We start from the raw sequence: 23432 nt of genomic DNA on the forward strand, positions 1-23432 counted from the left end.
GGGCCTTGGTGTCTCAGTCACCCACTAGGTGATATAGAATTTGTTCACAAGAAATTGTTGACGTCTCTGGGGGCACAACCTGTGTGCTAAGTGATAGGATAGGTGGGCTAAGAGACGGGAGAAATCCAATTTTAAAATAATTTTGAGGAAACTCTACCATCTCACCTGACCAGGAACTACCGTATGCAAACAAAGGCAAGCCCTTTCTTATCCTGCCAGATATAGGTTTTTAACTTGTATTGAGTGTCACTGCTGACTATCGATTTTCTTTTAACAGTTCAACTTCAGCAGCTTTATTGTCTTTTGTTGTCCATCTGTCTGTTCGTTTGTTTGTTAAACTTTCCTCCTGCTTTGTCGGATTATTCTGAAGTGTAAAACACATCTTGCAGCAGCTGTGTGAAGACTCAAATATTTATCAATTATGACCAGGATGAGAGGAGTGCACAGTTTATTTAGCCCTGTGACTCCACAGTCATACCACTCATGTAAATGCTTAATTCACTTACCAAAATGGCCAATTATTTACCTTCGCTACAGTTAAACTCAGAATAAAAGAGACTTTAACCAGGCTCCTTTCAATAAACTCAGAATAATTGATTTATTATAAAAGAAAACTTTTTTTTAAAGCAAGTTGAAAGAACTGGTTAACACACAATTTGTAATCTGGAAGTGTAACTATCTATCCCTTTTAAAATTTTCCAGAAAATACACACATACACACACACGCACACACACATACACACAAAGGATAAACAAATCTCTGCAGAGATGGGTGATTGAAGAAAAAATCTTCATAAAAAGGATAAAGTTTGCAGGGTTCTGATGCTGTCGATCTGGTGCTCCATCGTGTGAGGACTAGTAGATGCCTGGAGGTACTCACCAACGGAGTTTCAGCATGAAGGAAAATAGAGCCAGATCAATCCTTCTGGTCTCAGCCTCTCGGGTTTCCAAATACAGGCAAGTTGGAGGTAGGTCAGAGATATAACACAGTTTATTGAAAGGAGTCTGGTTAAAGTCTCTTTTATTCTGGGTGTAACAGTAGCAAAGGTAAATAATTGGCCATTTTGGTAAGTGAATTAAGTAAATACATGAGTGGTACGACTATGGAGTAATGCGGCTAAATAAACTGTGCACTCCTCTCATCCTGGTCATAACACAATAAATTGACTGGTCATAACTGGTCATAACACAATAAATTGACAAATATTTGAGTATTCACGCAGCTGTTGCAAGATATGTTTTACACTTCAGAATAAACAGACAAAGCGGAGGAAAATTTAACAAACCAACACATATGGACAACAAAAGACAATAAAGCTGCTGAAGTTAAACTGTTAAAAGAAATTCGAAAATCAGCAGTGACACTCAATACAAGTTAAAAACCTATATCTGGCAGGATAAGAAAGGGCTTGCCTTGGTTTGCATACAGTAGTTTCTGATCAGATGAGATGGTAGAGTTTCCTCAAAATTATTTTAGAATTGGATTTCTCTTAGCGCACCTATCCCATCTCTTAGTGTACAAATTGTGCCCCCAGAGACATCAGCAATTTCTTGTGAACAAATTCTATATCACACCCAGTAAATTTATGTAGTGGGTGACTGAAGCACCAAGGCCCAGGAACATCAAAGCTTTGTGTTATATTAGATTGATGCCTGGAATGAGTGGGTTGTCTTACAAGGAAAGCTTGGACAGATTGGGCTTGTTTCCACTGAAGTTTATAAGAGTGAGGGGTGACATGATTGAAGTATATAAGATCCTGAATGGTCTCGACAAGGTGGATGTGGAAAGGATGTTTCCTCTTGTGGGTGAGTCCAGAATTAGGGGCACTGCTTTAAAATTAGGGGTTGCCCTTTAGGACAGGGATGAGAAGAATTTTTTTTCTCTGAAAGGGTTGTATGGCTTTGGAAGACTCTGCCTCAGAAGGCAGTGGAGGTGGGGTCATTGAATATTTTTAAGGTGGAGGTAGATAGATTCTTGTTAGGCAAGGGAATCAAAGGTTATCAAAGGAGAAAGCTCAAGAGGTTGAATGGCCCACTTCTGCTCCAATATTGTATGTTCGTATGTCCCCTGAGATGAGGATTCCTAGCTGGATATTGATAACCACATTGGGTTTCAAGCAAGGCAAAGAGAGCATGAGCTGGGCAGCTTTTCCCTTTTTCAGTTCATTCCCAAATGAGTTCAAAACAACAAGTTCAAAATATAAAGCTCATCTCCGTCAGATGAGTTCCAGTAAATCACTAAGGCCTTTGCCTTTAAAACAATTTTTTTCCATCAATTAAAGTGATTGCAGTTCAATTAAACAAATAACTCTCCCCCTCAAATGTGGTGCTGGACAGGTAATTTCTTGGAGAAGGCAGGCTTGCTCTAGTCCAAGGTGAACTTGCAACCTTTTTTTGAAAAAATGTCCAGGTCAGCTCCCAAGTGTCCTAATAAAGCAATGTCCTTCCAAATTTTAAAAGAAAATACAATTCTTGTAGATATGATGCTAACATTTGGTTGTGCACTTTGATATTGCTACATCCAACTCACTGGAGTGGAAGGTGTTAAAAGCAGAAAATGCTCACTGTAGTCAGTGGAATTTAATTCCCCACCACCCCCCACCCAGGAACTGGCCACAATCCCTGAGGTCAACCTTGACAGCCTAATAGGCATATTGGCTTTGCGGATCTAACCCAGCAGAGTACTTAACTGTTTACATGCTAATTGCAAGAACTCTATCAGACAGGCTTTTTTTGAGTTTAAACAAGAAAGGGGTTAGTTTTTATAATGCTAAAAACCCGTCCAGTTAAAGATAGTAAAACATTTTAAAAAGTCACCACATGTCCAACTGTTGAAACACACGCACCATCTTGCAAAAGTTATACAGTAGAGGAGGTTAACTTTTGGCCAAATTAAGATTCAACAAGAAAAGACGAATAAATGAAGAGATTTCACTGATTGTAAGTCTTTGATACTGCTGTTTGTGGCTGAGATAGTTCTTAAAACTTATGTCATATTGTGGACAGCAGTCTGTGGTTTTTCCTTATGGAAATGCTGCTGTGGAATGTATGGATTTCTCTGCCTGCTGTCCACAGTATGAATAAGCGACACCGGGGTCCAATTTAGTTTAGAGAGAGGGAGAGGCAAGCAGCCTTTTTGTTGCTTTCAGATGTTCCTTCTCTAGGCTGCCTCAAAGCAAGAAAGGTTTTGTAATAAAAGAAATTTGAAAAAGGTGCATTTGATCACATGACCTCACTCTCCATGATGATTGGTTATTTTACCGAAAGTAATTGGTTATCTTATGCCTGAACAGACCTTGGCTACTGTTATGGCCTAGGTGATTTTTTTTAATGTCCAAGCCTTCACTTCTGAATGACTCATTCTTCAAGGTGATGAGCTAGGAAGGAAAATATCAACACATTCAGGTGGCCATTGTCTCTGTAGACTGTCCATCTCCATCCTGATGCAAATGGAGTGTATCCATGTAGTGATGCAAATTGTGGCAAACATTTTAAGTTTAGGTCCATCTTTGAAGTAATCCTGGACATTAGCAGGTTGGAAATTCCATGGAAGGGTTGCCTGAGCATATCCTATTTGTAATCCACATTGGAAACTTCCAGAAACTTGACCAACTTGCAGTTGCTGACATGCCAGGTGACCTCTGACAACCACCTTAAGTCAGTGCTTCAACATTTAGAACTGTATTTTTTGAAAGAATTCCATATGTGAGTCCAGCAGATGAAGTTGAAATTTAATGTTTGACATCAACACTCCTCCATAACTGTTGACTGACAAAGTGATTGGTGGAGCAATATGAACCTACTTTAAATAACTATTTTAAAGATTTGTTCTTTAATTAAAGCCGTGCTTTCTTGCAATGCTCTCCCTACACCTCTCGGCCTCTATCTTGCCGCAAAAACCTACATCTTTGACCAAACTTTTGGTCGCCTGCCCTAATATCTCAAGTGGCTTGTTGTCAAAATTTGCCTGATAATGTGCTGGGAAGCAAAACTTGGGACATTTTGCTCCCTTTAAAGGTGCTATATAAATGCACGTTGTTGGGGAAATCTAGTGGTGGGAGCATAGAAAAGATTGAATCCAAGGCTCCCAGGTCTTTCATAATGTTATCCAAATTTAAATGCGGAACTCATACATACATCTTTTAATGAGGCCAGTATTTTGTTCAGATGGTCATCAGGGACACTTAATGTCCGCCATTGCCAATATGGTGGCAGCCACACTTTGTGCATGCAAATTTTTATGTGCAGATTGCAACTTGGAAATTTGTAAGCTGCATACCGATGGGACACAAAGGAAATTCTGCCTTGGTGAGTTCTGGTCCTGGACTTGGAGCAGGTCAGTTTTTGCAACTATAAAGGATGGTAATACTAATGTCAGGAAGCCAGCCCATGAAAGATACAGAGTACAGGGTGTCATGAAGAGATATTAATGTCTATAATGTTATTGAAATTATTTTTTAAAATAGAGTTCTAGTGGGGTCTATGTGTGTCTTAATTGGATTAAAGCCAGCTAATCTGGGTACTTTGATGTACAGTAGTTTTGAGATGGCAATTAGATAAACGTAAGGAGGGTAGAAGGTAAAGTGTAAATTTGCATTTGTTAAAAGAAACCATTCAAGGCTGCGGATGAAATCTTATATCTAGCTAGAAGACGCCAAGCAATGTGTTTTTTTTTTCAGCTTACTAATAAAATTAGAGGGATGAAAGGATGTTATTGTTAGAAGAGGTAAAGTTAAAAGCCTAGTGATACAATGGAAAATTTACATTCAAAGAGAAAGATATGTATAAAGGATAAAGGAGATTGTGTGTAAGGTAGATGCATTTTAAGATCCAACAAGTGTGAGAAGCCTCCAGCCTGTAAACCTCAAGTCTATCTGCAAGGACCCAGAGCTGTAAGAAACTCACTTTGAATGTGACTGTCCCGGGTGTGCTCTGCCAGGTGTCTGTTAAATCTATGGATTTTACTGTTGCCTTAACGGGGGTGTAACTGAGAGTCAAGTTAATTAGGTGATTTTTGTAGTTATTATAGTAGTAATTTTGTTGACGTATATATGTATTTACAATCTTTCTTGTATTAATAAATGTTTAATTTAGTTTAATAAAAAACCTCTTCAGACTTGGTGGTCTTATTACTACTGAATTCAAAGTCTGCATCTTAAAACATACAAATTGCAAAAATGGTTTCTGACAGTTGTTTCAAGTTTCCCTCTGGGATTTGAACAACTCAGCCTTTACCAATAATACATGGTTTATTATTTTTCTTTTGTTTCAAGGAGAGAATGAAGGTTAGATGAAGGCAGTTTTAATCACAGTTGCCACTCTATATCAGTGATTCCCCGACTTTAACATCCTGGGAATCCCTTTCATGAAAATGCCAAATCTCATGAAGCCCCTCCTAAAAATAAATATTTTCCAGGGATTTTCTCCCTACCCGAGCATAAATTATAAAAGCAGTGATCTTGGAAATATAAAATTTGCTTTTTCTTATGACGCTAAATTGCACTATTAATAATTACATTATTATTTATCATTACATTATTAATTTTATTACATAATGAAAGCAGCAACACTCTTCCAACATTTCACTTTCAGGACTCATCTTACTTTGGTTAAGCCTAAGCTAGAGTTCTCAATCAACTCAGTGTGATGGTTACAGTTGCTTTTATCGACATAGCTCTTGGAAATCTGGAACTACTCAAGAAAGATAAAGGGCAGAATTTTACCACCCTGCCAATGATGGATTTCTTGGTGGGCAGGCACAGAGAATTTTGTGGGAGTAAAAAAGTCAGAAACCCGCCGATATAAAAATAGTTTGCAATTCTCCGTGTCGGGTATCCTGCCGACTAGTGGCGTGATGGCTATTTTCATTCATTACCAACTCATGAATGCTCATTAAATAAGCTGCACACCAGAATCACGTGCTGCTTTCCAATCTTGCCAACGGGAAACCACATCGGTCTGAATCTCATTTGAAAAAGAGTGGTGTGCACAGGTCGGACTTCACTTCGCTCACACTTTGAGGTGAGGGCAACATACATAGCTTAGCTATCACAGCGCTGCGCTGGTCTTGTTGCGAGGCCAGTGGAACTCCACACTGCTGGGACTGTAGGGTTGGTTTGCCCTGGTGGCTGCCTCCATAGTCACAAGGACACCACTGTGCAGCAGTACTCAGGCAGGGCTCAACGTTCAAACAGAGACTAGTTTTGTGACCGGAGGAATGGACAACATGCACACGGTTGGGGGGGTATGGTGTGGGGTGGGTGGCAAAGGGGCAGGAATGCTTGGCAAGGGGTTGGGGGAAGGGGGCAAGATGGAAGGCAGAGGGGCAGAAAGGCTTCGCAAGGGGATGGAGGAGGAAGGGGGGAACGATGGAAGGCAGAGGGGAGACCGAGGGGTGGGAGGCTGGAGCCCATCAAGGGAAATTGAAACGCTGACAAACAAGGGGGTGAATGGGATACCACATGTATGAATGGGAGGGGATACACGCAGACTCTAGGAATTGGAAGGGTGGGATGTGTTAGTGTGGTACAAGAGGGATGGGTCGCATGGAGGCTAATGGGGGGGATGTTGGGAAGGGTCACAGTGTGGTCTTCAGTCATGAGGGCAATGGGGAACTCTGTAAAAGTCAAAGACCTTGGTCTGGGGCTTTCAGTCAGGAGTCAGATGGTAGAGATGGTCCTGGGGCTCTGTGGAGCTCACAGTCAAGGGCCAGAGAGTTGAGACAGTCATGAGGTGCAGTGGGCCATGCTGCAGGAGTGTTCATGGCAAGCACTGTGTAACCCAGCTCCAGAGAGGAGTAAGGGCTGTATGTTCATTAGGAATAATGCACAGCTTGACTTGTCGGACGTTTTCACAGTCACTGTCCATGGGCTTGTCTGTATTGGGTTGCAGATGGGATGGTAATGGCTATGGGAGGTGGCTGAAGCCTGTATTTGGGGAATACATAATAAAGGAGTTGGGGTGGGGTGGGGGGGGTGGCGGTGGTTATGTGAATCTTTCCTGGTGGGTGGGTGACCTGGCACACAGCTTCTAGATAGGGAAGGTAGAAGTTCAAATAGGACATGGGCACATCAGTAGTAATGGGTTCAGTGGGAGAAGGTAGGAATGTCGATGACAACAACAATGGGATCCAGTATTACTAGGGGAGGTTGGAGAATAACAGGAGGGAGCTCTACCCTCACACCGTGAGGTTCCAGGTAAATTTCTTGGACGCAGACAGTGAGAGAGGGAATGTCGAAGCTGGTCTCGAAATAGTAGTGCAGAACCACCATCTTGCTCTATTGAAGTTATGGTATAATTATAAATAAAAAGTGGTAGCGATTCTGAACGGGAGGGGTCTGAGGCAGTGTGGGAGGAGCACGCAGCTGGAGTAAGGGGCCCTTTCTGGGGATGCCCTCTAGCTTGTTGGTGTTACAAAAGTAAACTGGATTCTGATTAGAAAGAAAGGAGGAAGGCCTCCTTGAGAAGATAGCCATTGGAAGACATGCCTTTTTCAGCACAGTAACAGAGATATTCAGGAGTCAACATCACAGTCACTGCAACTCAACATTAACACAGAGGAATGTGAAATTTGGGTATGCAGGCAACCATTAAGGAGGCATAGGTGTGGCATATATGGCATCCCATCGGTGGAGGACTGTCATGTGCTTTCCATAATTAGCATTGATAATGGGCCAAAGGGCATTCAGTCATTAATCATGAGCAACTTATGAGGTGAGGTATGGGTGAGGAACCAGTGGATTGGAGGTCTGCGAATGTATTAGCATTATTATGAGGGGTGGACCAAATAACTATGGGCCATCAGTCCGTATTCTGTGGTGGAAAAGTTATTAGAATCAATCTTGAGAGATAGAATAAACTGTCACTTAGAAAGGAACAGATTAATCCGGGACAGTTAGCATGGTTTTGTTAGGGGAAGGTCATGTCTTACTAGTTTAATCAAGTTTTTTGAGGAAGTAACAAGAAGGATTGACAAGGGTAGTGCAGTGGATGTTGTCTACATGGATTTTAGTAGGGCATTTCATAAGGTCCCAAATGGCAGACTATCAGAAAAGTAAAAGCCCCTGGAATACAGGGTAATATGGTAAGTTGGATTCAAAATTGGCTCAGGGACAGGAAACAAAGGGTAATGGATGATGGGTGTTCTTGTGAATGGAAAATGGTATCCAGTGGCACTCCACAGGGCTCAATGTTGGATCCCTTGCTGCTTGTTGTTTATATTAATACTATGGACTTAATGTGGGTGGCATGATTGGGAAATTTGCAGATGACAAGAAAATTGGCCATGTAATTGATAGTGAAAAGGATTGCTGTTGTCTCCAGAATTATATCAATGGTTTGGTTGAGTGGGCAGAAAAATGGCAGATGGAATTCAATCCAAAAAAGTGTGAGGTAATGTGTTTGGGAAGGGCAAACAAAGCAAGAGAATACTCAATAAATGGGAGGATATTGAGAGGGGTAGAGGAAGTGAGAGACTTTGGTGTGCATGTCCATAGGTCCCTGAAGGTGTCAGAACAGATGGATAAGATGGTAAAGAAGCATATGGACGATGTATAGAAGACATAAGCAGGGACGCCATGATGGAGCTGTATAAACCGCTGGTTAGGCCACAGCTGGAATTTTTTGTACAGTTCTGGTCGCTACATTACAAGAAGGACATAATTACTCCTGAGAGAGTACAGAGGAGATCTACAAGAATGTTGCCAGGGCTTGAAAGTTGCAGCAATGAGGAAAGATTGGATAGGCTAGGGTTGTTTTCCTTGGAACTGAGGAGGTTGAAGGGTGACCTGATTGACGTATACAAGATTATGAGGGCCCTAGATAGAGTAGACAGGGATGCCCTGCTTCCGCTAGCAGAGAGTCCTGTTACGAGGGCGTATGGATTTAAAGTGATTCGTAGAAGGATTAGAGGGGACATGAGGAAACATTTCTTCCCCCAGAGGCTAATGGGCATCTGGAATTCACTGCCTGGTTTGGTGATGGAGGCAGAAACCCTCAACTCATTTAATAGGTACCTGGATCTGCACCTGAAGTGTTGTAACCTACAAAGCTATGGTCCAGGTGCTGGCATGTGGGATGAATGTGGGCTGCTAGTTTTTTAAAAATCTTTTCTGTTTGGCCAGTGCAGACAAAATGGGCTGAATCGCCTCTTTCTGTGCTGCAACCTTTGTATGGTTCTATGGAGAGAGAAACTATGCCGTGCATGTCTTCACTTGTCCCAAGCTCCAGTAGATCATATCTGCCAAGAATAGCCTTCCATCAATGCTCAACTGGTGAGAACTCATCAGAAGCACATAATGAATGTTTGTGTCAGGTACCCTGGGAGTTGCCATGACTCCCACATCCTGATTCACTCCCAGGTGCCTCAGATATTCGAAGGGCCTAAACATCTGCAGGGATGGCTGCTTGGGGATAAGGTGTACCCACTGAAACGTTGGCTAATGACATCAGTGCATCTGCCTCAGAGTGGTTCGGAGGAGGGGTACAATGCAGCTCATAGCTCCACACGGTTCCTAATCGACCAGACCATTGGCATTCTGAAGATGCACTTCAGATTTTTGGACCGTTCAGGTGGCACACTACAGTATACTCCCGATAGGGTTTCCTGCATCATTGGCGTGTGTTGTTCCCTTCACAACCTCACTCTGCCTGATATGGGTTTCCTGCTTAGGGGCAGATGCACCCTCCTCAGCCTGAGGAGCTGGAGTAAACTAGCAAAAAACATAAAAACAGACTGTAAAAGCTTCTATAGGTACGTAAAAAGAAATGATTGGCTAAGACAAATGTGGTAAAAACAAAAATAAAAACAAAAAACTGCGGTTGCTGGAAATCAAAAACAAAAAATAAAAAATACCTGGAAAAACTCAGCAGGTCTGGCAGCATCGGCGGAGAAGAGTACAGTTGACGTTTCGAGTCCTCATGACTCTTCAACAGAACTAAGCAGAAATAGGAGAGGGGTGAAATATAAGCTGGTTTAAGGGGGTGGGGGGGGAGGGGTGTGTGTGTGTGTTGGGACAAGCAAGCAGTGATAGAAGGAGATAACCAAAAGATGTCACAGACAAAAGAACAAAGAGGTGTTGAAGGTGGTGATATTATCTAAAAAAATGTGCTAATTAAGAATGGATAGCAGGACAAGCAAGGGGGTCCATTATAGGCAGAGTCAGGAGAATTTATAATGGGGAATAGAGAAATGGCAGAGAAACTAAATGTTGTCTTGGTGTCTGTTTTCACTGAAGAAGATGCAAGAAACCTCCCAAAATTAAAGGTCCAAGGGAGAATGAGGAATTGAAGGATCTTAGCATTAGCAGGAAGGTTGTATCGGAGAAATTAATGGGACTGAAGGTTGAGAAGTCCCCAGGATGTGATATTCTACATCCCAGATGTTGAAAGAGATAGCTATGGAGATAATGGATGCATTGGTGACCTTGTTCCAAAATTCTTTAGATTCTGTGTTGGTTCTTGCAAATTGAAAGATAGCGTATGTCACCCCACTATTTAAGAAGGGAGGAAGAGAGAAAACAGGGAACTACAGAACTGTTAGCCTTATATCTGTAGTAGGGAAAATGCTGTAATCTATTATAAAGGATGTGATAGATGAACACTTGGATAATAATGATCTGATTGGGCATAGTCAACATGGGATCATGAATGGAAAATCATGGTTGATGAACCTGTTGGGGTTTTTTGAGGATGTTACTAACAAAATTGATAAAGGGAAGTCAGTGGACGTAATATACTTGGATTTTCAGAAGGCTTTTGATAAAGTCCCCCACAGGAGGTTGGTTGGCAAAATTAAAGCGCATGGGATAGGAGGTAATATACTGGCATGGATTAAGGATTGGTTAACAGGAAGATAACAGAGAGTAGGAATAAATTGGACACTCTCACATTGGCAAGCTGTGACTAGTGGGATACCGCAAGGATCAGCACTTGGGCGCCAGCTGTTCACAATATATATCAATGATTTAGATATGGGGACCAAATGTAATATTTCTAAGTTCGCGGACGACACAAAGCTAGATGGGAATGTGTTGTGAAGAAGATGCAAAGTGCCTTCAGGAGGATTTAGACAGACTTAGTGGCCGGGATTTTCCGTACCCGCATGCGTCTGGCATGTTCAGTGGCGTGAGCGGACAATATGGCACAATCAGGGTCACAACGGCCATGAAACCAGCTTGCAATCATCCACTCAGCCTGCTGATGGCGGTCGTGTTTCCTGCCATTGGACACCAGAAACCTCATTGTAATACATCAGCATATCATTATTAGGCCTACCCGCCGGACTCATCCCCCTGTGTTGGATCGTCCGCGGGAAAACACGCCGACTTGTTTCACAACAGCACATAAGTGACGTGCACTTGGTGGGCTGCACTTCGCCCAAGACTTCAAGGTTTGCTTGCCTCCCTTGCTGTGGTCAACATTTGCAGTCATCAGCCCCAGGCTTCACAGACACAACCACATCACTTTTAGGGGGCCTCATGGCAGACCTCCACCTACCCGATCAGCCATATGGGGGTGGTTTGTCAATGGCTGTAGGGGAAGGTGGAGAAGTGGCCTCAGGCAAGGGAAGAGGCTGCAGGACGAGAGCTGTACTGTAGAAGGAGGGTAACTCAGGGTGTGTGTGGAGGCACATGTTGATCTGTACAAGTGGCCGCAAGATGGTGAGGGCTAAGGAGGCAGTCTCCAGAGGAGATGAGGCCAGACGGAGATGTGTATGTGAGAATGGGTGGTGATGTCCCTTGAGCTGGCAGTGAGTGAGATGCCAGTGCAAGTGTGACGGGCTTGAGTGTGTGTCATGAAGCTATTAATGTATATAACTTTTTGAAAAATTAATTCATTTTAAAATAGAGGCTTAGTTTGTGGGTATGCCTCAATTGGATTAAAGCCAGCTAGTCTGGGTGTTTTGAGATGTAAACAGAGAGATAGCATGCATTTGCATTCCTTGAACAGAGTATTCAAGAAGTGGAGTGAAAACTTGATGCCTATCTAACTGATACCAAGCCATATGTTTATATTACTAAAAAAATTGTTACTATGAAAGGGGTTTCATTGTTAAAAGGTAAATTTCAATGTGACTGGTGATACAATGAGAATTTAAATCCAATCAGTGGTGGTAGGTATAACTTCAGTAGTTTTCGGGTGTGCAGAGCAGAGGCAATGTAAAATCAAAAGGCAGCTGTAAGCCTCCAACTGGCTCCACAGTGGAAAGAACCTCATTTTGAATTTGTAAGGTGAAAATGCTTTCCCTGGTGTTTTGGTTAAGTCTATGGGTTGTTGTTGCCTTAATGGAGATTAGTTTGGGATTTTGTAATAAGTCATGATAGTAGTAATTTGTAGCCATGTGTATATATTTTAACCTGTGTAAATTAATAAAATGTTTCATGTAGTTTAATGTAAAACCTCAAACTAGTGGTCTGATTCCTGAGTTTAGAGTCGCATCTCAAACATAACACTTCAAATTATTGATTATGACAGTTGTTTAAAGTTTCCCTCTGGGATTTTTAAATAACTCTGCTTTATAAACTGCATCAGTCATAACAGTGTGTGAGTTTAGAGTGATGAGATGGCTGCCATACGCTGGCAGCACAGATGAGATCATTCATCCTCGATCTGAATTAGATGGCCAACCTTTTCTGTGCAGCATTGGCACTGATTGGTGATGCTGCTGCCCATCCTGCAGCCAGAGCGGACATCACAGCGAGCCTCCACGATGTCCAATTGGCATTCCAGTGACGCGTCATTAAACCTGGGGCTGCAGTCTTTTTGCCTTTTATTGGCATCTTCCCTGCAATAGTCGTGGGCTGGAAGCATGAGATGTGTGCGCAGAGCTGGACTTTAAATATGTTGCCCGGCGTGATGAAGCAGCAAGGCGATGGCGTGGCGAGCGAATGATGGAAACGGCGTGTTTCCTGGGAATGCATAAGTAATGCGGCGGGTTTGGGATGATAAGGCGTGAATACCCACCATTGCGGCCGATGGGTAAAATGTCATTCTACCTGCCCGCTGCCGCACTTGGTGCAAGTCCGGGACAATTCTGCCCGGTGAGTGGGCAAGAACATGGCAGATGGAACGTAATATGAAAAAAATGTGAGGTAGGAGGAACAGATGTGCAGAGTATTTCTTCAATGGTAAGAGATGGAAAGTGTATGTGTACAAAGGGACCTGGGTGTCCTTGTCAATAAGTCACTCAAAGCTATTATGCAGGTGCAGCAAGCAATTAGGAAGGATAGTGGTATGTTAGCCTTTATCACAAGGGGATTTGAGAACAGACGTAATGAAATCTTGCTTCAATTGTATAGAACATTGGTTAGACTGCATCTGGAGTACTGTGAGCAGTCTTAGTCTCCTTACATTAGGAAGGATATTATTGCTATAGAAGGAGTGTAACAAAGGCCCACCAGACTTGTTCCAGAGATGGCAAGACTGCCCTGAGAAGAGAGATTGGGGAAACTGGGCCTGTATTCTCTAGTGTTTCAAAGATGGAGAGAGGTGATTTCATTGAAACCTACAAAATACTTAAAGGGATAGACAGGGTAGATGCAGGTAAGATGTTTTCCCTGGTTGGCGAGTGGGCACAATCTCAAAACAAGGGGGAAGCCACTTAGGACAAAGATGAGGAGATTTTTTTTTACTCAGAGGGTTGTGAATCTTTGGAATTTTCTCCCCCAAAGGGCTGTGGAAGCTCAGTCATTGAGTATGTTTAAAGCAGAGATTGATAGATCTCTAAATACCAATGACATAAAGGGATATGGGAATGGTGTGGGAAAAAGGCATTGAGGTTGATGATCAGCGATGATCGTGTTGAATGGTGCAGGCTTGACAGGTTGAATGGCCTACTCCTGTTACTATGTTCGTATTAGCTAGAGGCATGGCTCGATAATGCAACAGGGCTAGCTGATAATATGGGCGATCTCCTTGTCAGCAGTGAATTTCCAGAAGTGGTCATTAGAAAATTGTGGGTCATTGTCCAAGACCCTGTGGTTACGCTCTTCTCTTGTGGAGTGGTGGATAAGGACGACATCCATGTGGCAGATGACTCCTTGTTTGCCTTCTAGGTTGTGAACATGGTGCGCTAGAATATCTCCAGGGCTGATGAGATGCCAAAAGGAAGGCGATTCAAACAAAACCGGCCAAACAGCGTGATAAAGATTGTCAGCAGTCTAGACTCCTGGTCGAGAGGTTTTTGCTAAATCCCACTACTAGCGTGGAGTTTGGTGAAGTGGATGCTATTGGTAAGCTTTGCCAGGCTGTCATCTACAGACACTATTGTGGATTTCCCTCTGGGCTGCTTTGTTTAATTGTGTGAGGTCAATGCCTGAGTTGAACATTCGGTTTGGGAACTATAACCAGCTGGAAACAACACTGAATTGGTTGTGTGACCAGTGAAGTGACACTCCTGTGCAGCATGCAGTCAAGTTCCTCTTTGACCTTCGGTACTAGAGGATGTAATAGCCTCGTGGGGGGTGAACAGACACAGCAGCATGGCATCTGGGAGCAATGAAATGTAATATTTGTTTTTTAGCTTACCCTGTCCCTGGAAGAGTCATGAAAATTCCTGATGGAACATGGTCCTGTTGTCCAGTGGAAGGACTTCATCTACTTTCTCTAGTTTGCCCAGTTGTATACACGCATTCCTGTTGAATAGAGATACTTTGATTATGCAAGATATAGAGGGTCTCTGTGATCTGTCACACCTTGTGGATGTAATCTGATCCTTAATGTGCAAATTAGTCTCCTCCCCCCACCCCAGACCTTGGGGTTTAATATTTGATGGCTAGGCAGGAGATGTGTTGAGCCATGTTACATGATCAACCAGTATGGATACCCCAGTGCCCGCATCGAGCTTATAGCAGGTTGGAAATCCTTTGACTTCTAAAGTGACTGACCAGAAGCCTTGGCAATGATCTTGCACTTCTGAGATATCATATGTCTGTTTGTAGTCTATATTCTGTGAGAGCTGTGAGTTGTAGCCAATCTTTTGCTCTCTACGCTTATTAGAGAATTAAATGAACAGAACTACTGGAAATGCCCTCTCCTCCCACATTGGAGGCACTTTATGCTGCCTGTTGAGCAGTGTTTCTGCCTGTGTTATCTCTTTGTGCTGCAGTGTAAATACTTCAAGATGGTGGCGGCACAGGTTCCCGCCCTTTTGACCAGTTTGGCAGGCTTCAGTAAGGGTGGTGCATTTGGGCCTAAAGGGTGAGTGGGCCTTGCCACTTCGTTGGTGCATTGTGGGATGATAGGCCAATTTTGCATACTTGGTCTGGCCTGACCAATTCCATGAAATAGTCGAGCAGGAATGGAATCATCTGTTGCAGGCTCCTGTTGGCGAGAACTAACTACAGCGCATGAAGCAGTAAGAAGCAATTCAACCGCTTCCATTGGTTTGTGGGGCCCGTGACTGCAGCAACGATTTCCTGAGATGAAGTAAAAAACATGTTGAAGGTTCTTAACACAGAGTCAAAATCTGCAGGGGTCTTGTCAAGCCCCTGGCTGCTAAGGATGTGGTCAGTGATGGGTCCTACGAAGTAAAGGAACAAACTGATCTGGAGCTGCTGTCTTTTGGTAAGGAGACCTGATGCTGTTTGATAATTCAAGAAGTTAGTCTTTCAACGGTTGGGTCTGTGTGGGCCCTTGAGACTTTCCAATGGGCGGAGTAGGGGCAATGATTGCTTGTCCAGTGCAGTGATCGCTACCCTGCTTCAGTTAGCTTGATGCTTTGTGCATTGTCTTTCAGCTTCCCTTAAAACTTTTTGCCTGCTCCAACCAGTGGAGGACTTTCTGTACGGTGTGCACATTGAGAGTATTTGTATTCTGACATGGATTTTACCTTTATGAACAGAAGTAAGCCAAAGTATTTTTCTTAGTAGCAACAAAGTGTAATTTGTCTTATAATGCAAGTTATTCAGTGCACATTTAGTTAATACTATGGTCACTTTTTGTATTCATGTCGCAAACAAATTGTGAACAGTATTTTTGGTTGTAGCTTTTTTTTATAAGAAGTAAATAGATCAAAGCTTTACATTGTACAAATGACAAGGCATATTGTTTGTAAATATACAGTATTATACCCTATTAATGGTAAATAATGTCATTTGCTGTGTTCGCTAAACAATCATAAGTTATGTTGTGATTTATGTACAATCAGTTATTTTCACATGTTTGGGGTGTCTATTGAATGATCACTGTTTAACCTGCAACATTACTGTTATTACACAATACTTCTCTGATATCCCCAGGTCTATTCATGTGTTACGTACAGAAATTGGAATTAGAGTTAGCTGGTTTATTAATGAAGTCAACAGAGTTTCACTGTTGTACAGAAGGGCCATAATATTATTCTTATTAAAGAAATATTTGTGTATTTCTAATTTTAAAATAATTTTACAAAACACAAGTTATCGCTAAATATTGTGTTTAAGTCACTTGCCCTATTATCTATTAGTTGGTATTTGTGAAAGAAATGGCAAACTGACAGCTGGCTGCATTCCAGTGCCTCAGTCATCATGTGGAATGTATTACAGCTGAATCTGATTCTGTGCTCACCTGATGTCCATTCACTTCAAAATAGGGGTTACTGATGGGGAATCCTGACCATTTTTCCTTTACAAACCCAGAAGCAGTGCTGCTAATTGTGGCACATTTCACTGTCATGTTTTTATATCATATCATTCATACATCCCCTGTCCTGTTTAAAGATGCTTTCCCACCTTCCAAAGAAGTATAACTATTTACAATACATGTCCGTGTTTAGTTGCCTTTACATAAGTATAGAGGACTGGTGAATCGATGAGTCTCTAATGGTAGAGGTAATCTGTTGGTGTGCACAGATCTTGTAATGGCAACCTTGTCTGGGGGTGTATTTAATTGCTCACAGTAATCTATGGGATTATCATTCTTGGATGTTGTTCCTGGTTGCGTCTGCGGTCTTGTCCTAGATGCAATATGACTGTACGGTGGTTGAGGAGCTGGAATGGATCTGATTTGTCCTCGGTTGTGGCTGGTTGCCATGTACGTTCTGTGAGATTCGGACCGCAAACTTGGTGTCCCAACTGTAAACATGGCGATTGCGTACCCAAATTTTCTCTTGCAGTTTTAAAATTGCTCTCTAGTTTCTGTTCGATTAGAATGGGTAAGGGTAGGTGAATTGGCACTGGTCTGCCAAACATGAGCTTTGACGGCGATGGAATAGTTCCTTTTAATGGTGTCACTCTCAGATGTAACATTGCAATGTGTAGATCTTGCTGGGTCTGTCTACATTTGAGAATTAGGGATTTCACCATGTGAATCATTTGTTCAGCTAGGCCATTAGATCGAAGGTAATGAGGAGAAGAAGTATTGTGATCGATATTCCACTTCTCACACTTTTCCTGGAATGGCTTACCGTTATGCATAATGGTCTCTCTAGGCACAACATATAGGCTGAAAATAGCACTTAGAGTGTGTGCAACAGTTGTGCGCAACAGTTCTATTTGACGTATTGTACAACTGTCGAATAATGGGATATTTGGTAAAGTAGTTGACAATGACAATGAAGTCAGTGCCATTGGACATGAAAGAGGTCGGATGCAATTTTGGATCAAGGATGGGTAGAAATTTCATCGATGGTGCTTTATGCTGACTTGGCATATGCTCTCGACATGCCTTGCATTTCTTGACAACAACTTCAATGTAATTGTTCATACCCGACCAATCTTCTCATCTGATCCATGCCCAGGTGTGAGTGATGAAGTTGTTGAAGAATATCAGTTCACAAAGATTCCAGTACGATGACCTGCCAGCCTTTAAAAATGACTCCCTGGGAGATGCCTACCACATCCCAGTAAGGCCAAAATGGCCTCTTGTGTTCATGGACATGCTGAATTAATTCAGGCCATCCTCCAATGATGGTTTTCCACAGTTCCTGCAGTGTGGCATCTTTTGCTGTTTTCTCTCGTAGCTGTTGGGATGTGCGCTGCACAAAATGTACCAGATCAATTAACAAACTTGCATTCTCCACTAAGCATAACACTATAGCTCCCTTGAAACATTCTGAATATTTTGATGTTAGGCTATGAACTGAGTTGAGAGAAACAGTTTCTGAGGTTGATCTGCTGTGTGAGGTCTCACAGATTCCATGGATTGTTACTAACATGAGGTCACAGCATTCTGTGATAGCTGGATCTTTACTTTTCACGATGTTGAACATTTGCAGCAACCAGGAGGATTTATTGGATTTGCACTCCAGGACTATGGAACCTGCACATGGAATTAGTGATCCGTTGTACGTCAAATATTGCACAGTATTAGGTTTCATCATGGCCTTCTATGTCTATGGATACATGTCTTTTAAAATCCGCAGAGATAGTACGTTGGCACTTGCACCTGTGTCAATCTTGCTCAATAACAAATAGCTACGAACTTTCTCAGAACAGTTAATTCAAATCTTGGCAAACACTTCAGACAATGTGATGGCCTCAATGTTTTCCATGAGATTGATGGTGTGAAACATGTGTTCACCACTCTTCATCTCATCATGCATATCATCGTCATTTTCTGGTTTGTCACTCGCCTCATGTATCTGTTTCTGGTGGGACACTGGATGGCCATTCTTGTTGCTTGAAGGTGCCTGTTGTGTACCATCTGTTTGGATTAGCGCATGACTCTTTGTAGCTGCAGCAGCCTTTTCTCTAGTGCACTACCGCTGCCAATGGTCCTTTCTGCCACATAGAAACCATAGAACCATAGGAAAATTATAGTACAGAAGGAGGCCATTCGGCCCATGTTGTCCATGCCAGCCCAAGGACACCCAGGTGCCCTTTCTAATCTCACCTTCCTGCACCCGGCCCATAGCCCTGCAGCTTACAGCACTTAAGGTGTAGATCCAGGTACATTTTAAAAGAGTTTAGAGTTTCTGCCTCTACCACCAACTTGGGCAGCGAATTCCAGACACCCACTACCCTCTGCATTAAAAAGCTCTTCCTCATGTCCCCCCTACACCTTCTGCCACTTATCTTGAATCTATGTCCCCTGGTTCTAGAATTCTCCATCGAGGGAAACAATTTTATCCTGTCCACTCTATCTATTCCCCTCATAATTCTGTACACCTCAATCAAGTCACCTCTCAGCCTTCTTTGTTCTAAGGAAAATAATCCCAACCTATCCAATCTCTCCTCGTGGCTATACTTTTCTAACCCTGGCAACATTCTTGTAAACCTCCTCGGCACTCTCTCCAGAGCTATTACATCCTTCCTGTAATGTGGTGACCAGAGGCCCTCAAAACCACATGTGTGCACTATCGGGAAACCCACTATTCTGTCAAGCTCACATGCACTTTCATCCTGGTCTTCACTCCTCAGGGAGAAGAGGATAAAGGCCCCTCTCCTCCTCTAGAATGCCTCTGTCACCAAATCTAACAAATCCGGAACTGTGCAAGGCTGTGCGATTCAGTTCATGTCACATACTAAACACATCAACTAAGTGGTTCTCCTCAAGCCTTAGTGTGATGCCAATCGTGATGCTAATTATTCATTACCAGCCTGTCATATTACTTTATATCTGTTTGTACTAAATTGTTATGCCCTCAATTTCATCAGTAATGAATCCTATGTATTTCTCAAAAGTAGCTTCATAAACAGAAATAACCCATTAGCAAATTTTGAGGACTTGTCCTTCATCATTGATTTTATAATAATGAGCAATTTCTGGACTTTCAGAAACTCCACATGAATTGAAGAAATCAAAATCATAGAGTCACAATGGAAGGAAGCTGTGGAGATGGTTCCTTTAAGCAGGGTTTGTGTTTGGCAAAGGAAGAAAATACTGGTCTTTTTAATATTGTTCTGTGCAATAACATTAGCTGCCATAATCTACAGATATGAGATATGAGACATGGTAACATAACAGCCAGGTATCTTACCTTTGTTGAAAATGCAAATATGATATTGGAACATGAAACAGAGAAAGACTCCAAAAGGGTGAACACTTCTTTAAAAGGAATTTGGACAATTAACTCTGATGGACGACTTGGCAACCTGATGGGGGAGTATGCAACATTATACGCATTGGCAAAATTGAATGGTCACCAAGTATATATTTTGCCTGCCATGGCCAATTACCTGTCTCCATTTTCAAAATTACACTTCTGACCCTCCATGACAATGTGAGAAATAGGATAAATTGGAAAGGCTATAAGTTCAATGCCTGGATGGATGACGAGTACCTTAGTACACTAGGAGACAATATTATGTTCTCAGGAGATCCATATTCCTGGACCTTTTATCATCACATTCAAGAAGAAATTATCCATGAGTTCAACTTTCCTGAATTTATAAAAGAACTGACCAACATATTCCTTAGACGCGTTAGCGGGGAGCGAAAGAACATGACATATGTTGGTCTTCATGTTCGAAGAGGAGATTACATACATGTCATGCCAAACCAATGGAAAGGAGTCGTAGCTGATAAGAAATATTTAGATACAGCAATGGCTTACTTCAGAATAAAGACGTTGTTTTTGCAGTGACAAGTAATGGAATGGATTGGTGTAAGAAGAACATTGATAATTCCAAAGGAGATGTTATCTTTTCAGATGATCCAAAGCAATTGAGTCCAGCTGATGACATTGCAATCCTTGCTCATTGTAATCACACTATAATGACAATAGGGACATTTGGTTACTGGGCTGCTTACTTGGCAGGTGGGGAGACAATTTACCTCACAAACTTTACTTTGCCTGAATCACTATTTCTAAAGTTATTTTAGAGAATATGTGTAGCCTGTGATTTTTCTGTCAATACATTTTAAACTGTCATTTTAAAATTGATTTGTCACATAGCTTTTTAAATATATTTAGATATATGACCCTGACTAGATAAGCATTCCATTTTTGTCACTAATGATTACAATAGTACAAGTAAAGCCCCCATCACACAAACAGCTGAAAGGAAAACCTGAGACATTGATCTACAGTTGCTTTTATATTACAGTAACATTTTTATTATTATTAGTGCTAGCAGAAATCACTTAGGTTTAGATGTCAACATGCACAATCAATTGCAGCCTTTATGTTCAATAATATGATGCCTGGCACAATTGCTGATGTTAAACTGTTTACTTCCTGTTTTTACAAATAAGCAAAGGTGTTATTTATATAAAGCTCCATGAAAATTATTGAATGGCTGGTTGTAATGATCCAGAGCAGAATGCAAAATTCTGACTTATGAGTAACTGAATTAATGAATTATTGGTAATGCTTTAAAATTTCTAATTCATTTTCTTTGGAAATCATTTCCTTAAAAAAAAATTCTGACTGAATATTAATGGATGCTAATAATTTTTACTCAAGTAATTTCTACTCCTGCATGTGTGTATGACACTGTTATTTTTGTTGATTGACTTGAGAAGAATTCCTCAATAAATTCATGAGGGTAGTGTCACAGCAATTATGATCAGTAACAGGCTGATAGGATCATTGTGCAGTTTCTTAACTGAAAGTGGCAACATTGGAATCAACATAACAATCTCTACGTATATATTGAAGCAGTAAATGTTGTACAGTAAGAGCTCTCAGCATTGGAGACTGGACTAGTTATCCAGAGACCCAGGCTAATGCTCTGGGGGCTGGGGTTCGAATCCCATAGTGGATGTTGAATTTGATCAGGGAAACAAAAATGAAATTAGAAGCCTAATGATGACATTGAAACCATTGTTGATTGTTGTAAAAACCCATCTTGTTTATTATTGTCCTTTAGGGAAGGAAATCTGCCGTCCTTACCTGGTCTGGCCTACATATGACTCCAGATCCACAGCAATATGGTAAACTCTTAAATGTCCTCTGAAATGGTCTAGCAAGCCATTCAGTTGTGTCGAACTGCTAGAAAGTCTATAAGGAATGAAACCGGATGGCCCACCCTACATCGACCTAGGCACCAGAAATGACAACAGCAAACCCCGCCCTGTCAACCCTGCAAAATCCTCCTTACTAACCTCTGAGGGCATGTGCCAAAATTGGGAGAGCTGTTCCACAGACTAGTCAAGCAGCAGCCTGACATAACCATACACATGGAATAATGTCTTACAGATAATGTCCCAGACACCACCATCACCATCCCTGGGATGTGCTGACCCACCAACAGGCCAGACCCACCAGAGGTAGTGGCACAGTGGTATACAGTCGGGAAGGAGTTTCCCTGGGAGTCCTCAACATCAACGCCAGACCCCATGAAGTCATACGAACATAGGAATTAGGAGCAGGAGTAGGCCACTCCTCAAGCCTGCTCCACCACTCAATAAGATCATGGCTGATCTGAATGTAATGGCAACCCCACATTCCTGCCTACTCCCGATAATCTTTCACCCTCTTGGCAATCAAGAATCTATCTATCTCTGCCTTAAAATTATTCAAAGACTCTGCTTCCACCGCCTTTTGAGGAAGAGAGTTCCAAAGACTCAAGACCCTCTGAGAGAAAAAATTTCTCCTCATCTCTGTCTTAAATGAGCGACCCCTTATTTTTATACAGTGACCCCTAGTTCTAAATTTTCCCACAAGAGGAAACATCCTCTCCACATCCACCCTGTGAAGACACCTCAGGATCTTAAAGGCTTCAATTAAGTTGCCTCTTCCTCTCTAAATTCCAGTGGGTACAAGCCTAACCTGTCCAGCCTTTCTCGATAAGACAACCTGCCCATTCCTGGTATTAGTCTAGTAAACCTTCTCTGAACTGCTTCCAATACACTTACATCTTTCTTTAAATAAGAAGACCAGTACAGTACACAGTATTCCAGATGTAGTACCACCAGTGCTCTGTATAATTGAAGCATAACCTCTCTACTTTTGCAATTAATTTTCCTCACAATAAATGATAACATTCTATTAGCTTTCCCAATTACCTGCTGTACCTGTATACTAACCTTTTGTGATTCATGCACCAGAACACCCAGATCCCTCTGAATCTCAGAGCTCTGCAATCTCTCAACATTTAGATAATAAACTTCCTTTTTATTCTTCCTGCCAAAATGAACGATTTCACATTTGCCGGCATTATGCCCCATTTGCCAGATCTTAGCCCACTCACTTAATTGGTCTATGTCACTTTGTAGCCTCCTTACATCCTCTTTGCAATTTACTTTCCTACCTATCTTTGTGTCATCAGCAAATTTAGCCATCATTCCTTCTGTCCTTTCATCCAATTCATTTATCTAAATTGTAAAAAAATGAGGCCCCAACACTGATCCCTGTGGCACACCACTCGTCACATCCTGCCAACCAGAAAAAGACCAATTTATGCCAACTCTCTGCTTTCTGTTGGCTAACCAATCTTCTATCCATGCCAATATGTTACCGCCTACACCATGAGCTTTAATTTTCTGCAATAACCTTTGGTGTGGCATTTTATCAAATGCCTTCTGGAAATCTAAGTACAGTACATCCACTGGTTCCTGTTTATCCACAG

General features: G+C 41.9%; 1 pseudogene; it reads left to right on the top strand.

Moving 5' to 3' along the window:
- The first annotated feature begins 19916 nt into the window (after nucleotides 1-19916).
- LOC144667681 (galactoside alpha-(1,2)-fucosyltransferase 2-like) lies at nucleotides 19917-20742 on the top strand (annotated as a pseudogene).
- The last annotated feature ends 2690 nt before the right edge of the window (nucleotides 20743-23432 follow it).

The sequence above is a fragment of the Cetorhinus maximus genome, chromosome 25 (genome assembly GCF_964194155.1).
Source record: "Cetorhinus maximus chromosome 25, sCetMax3.hap1.1, whole genome shotgun sequence".
NCBI classification, from domain to species: domain Eukaryota; kingdom Metazoa; phylum Chordata; class Chondrichthyes; order Lamniformes; family Cetorhinidae; genus Cetorhinus; species Cetorhinus maximus.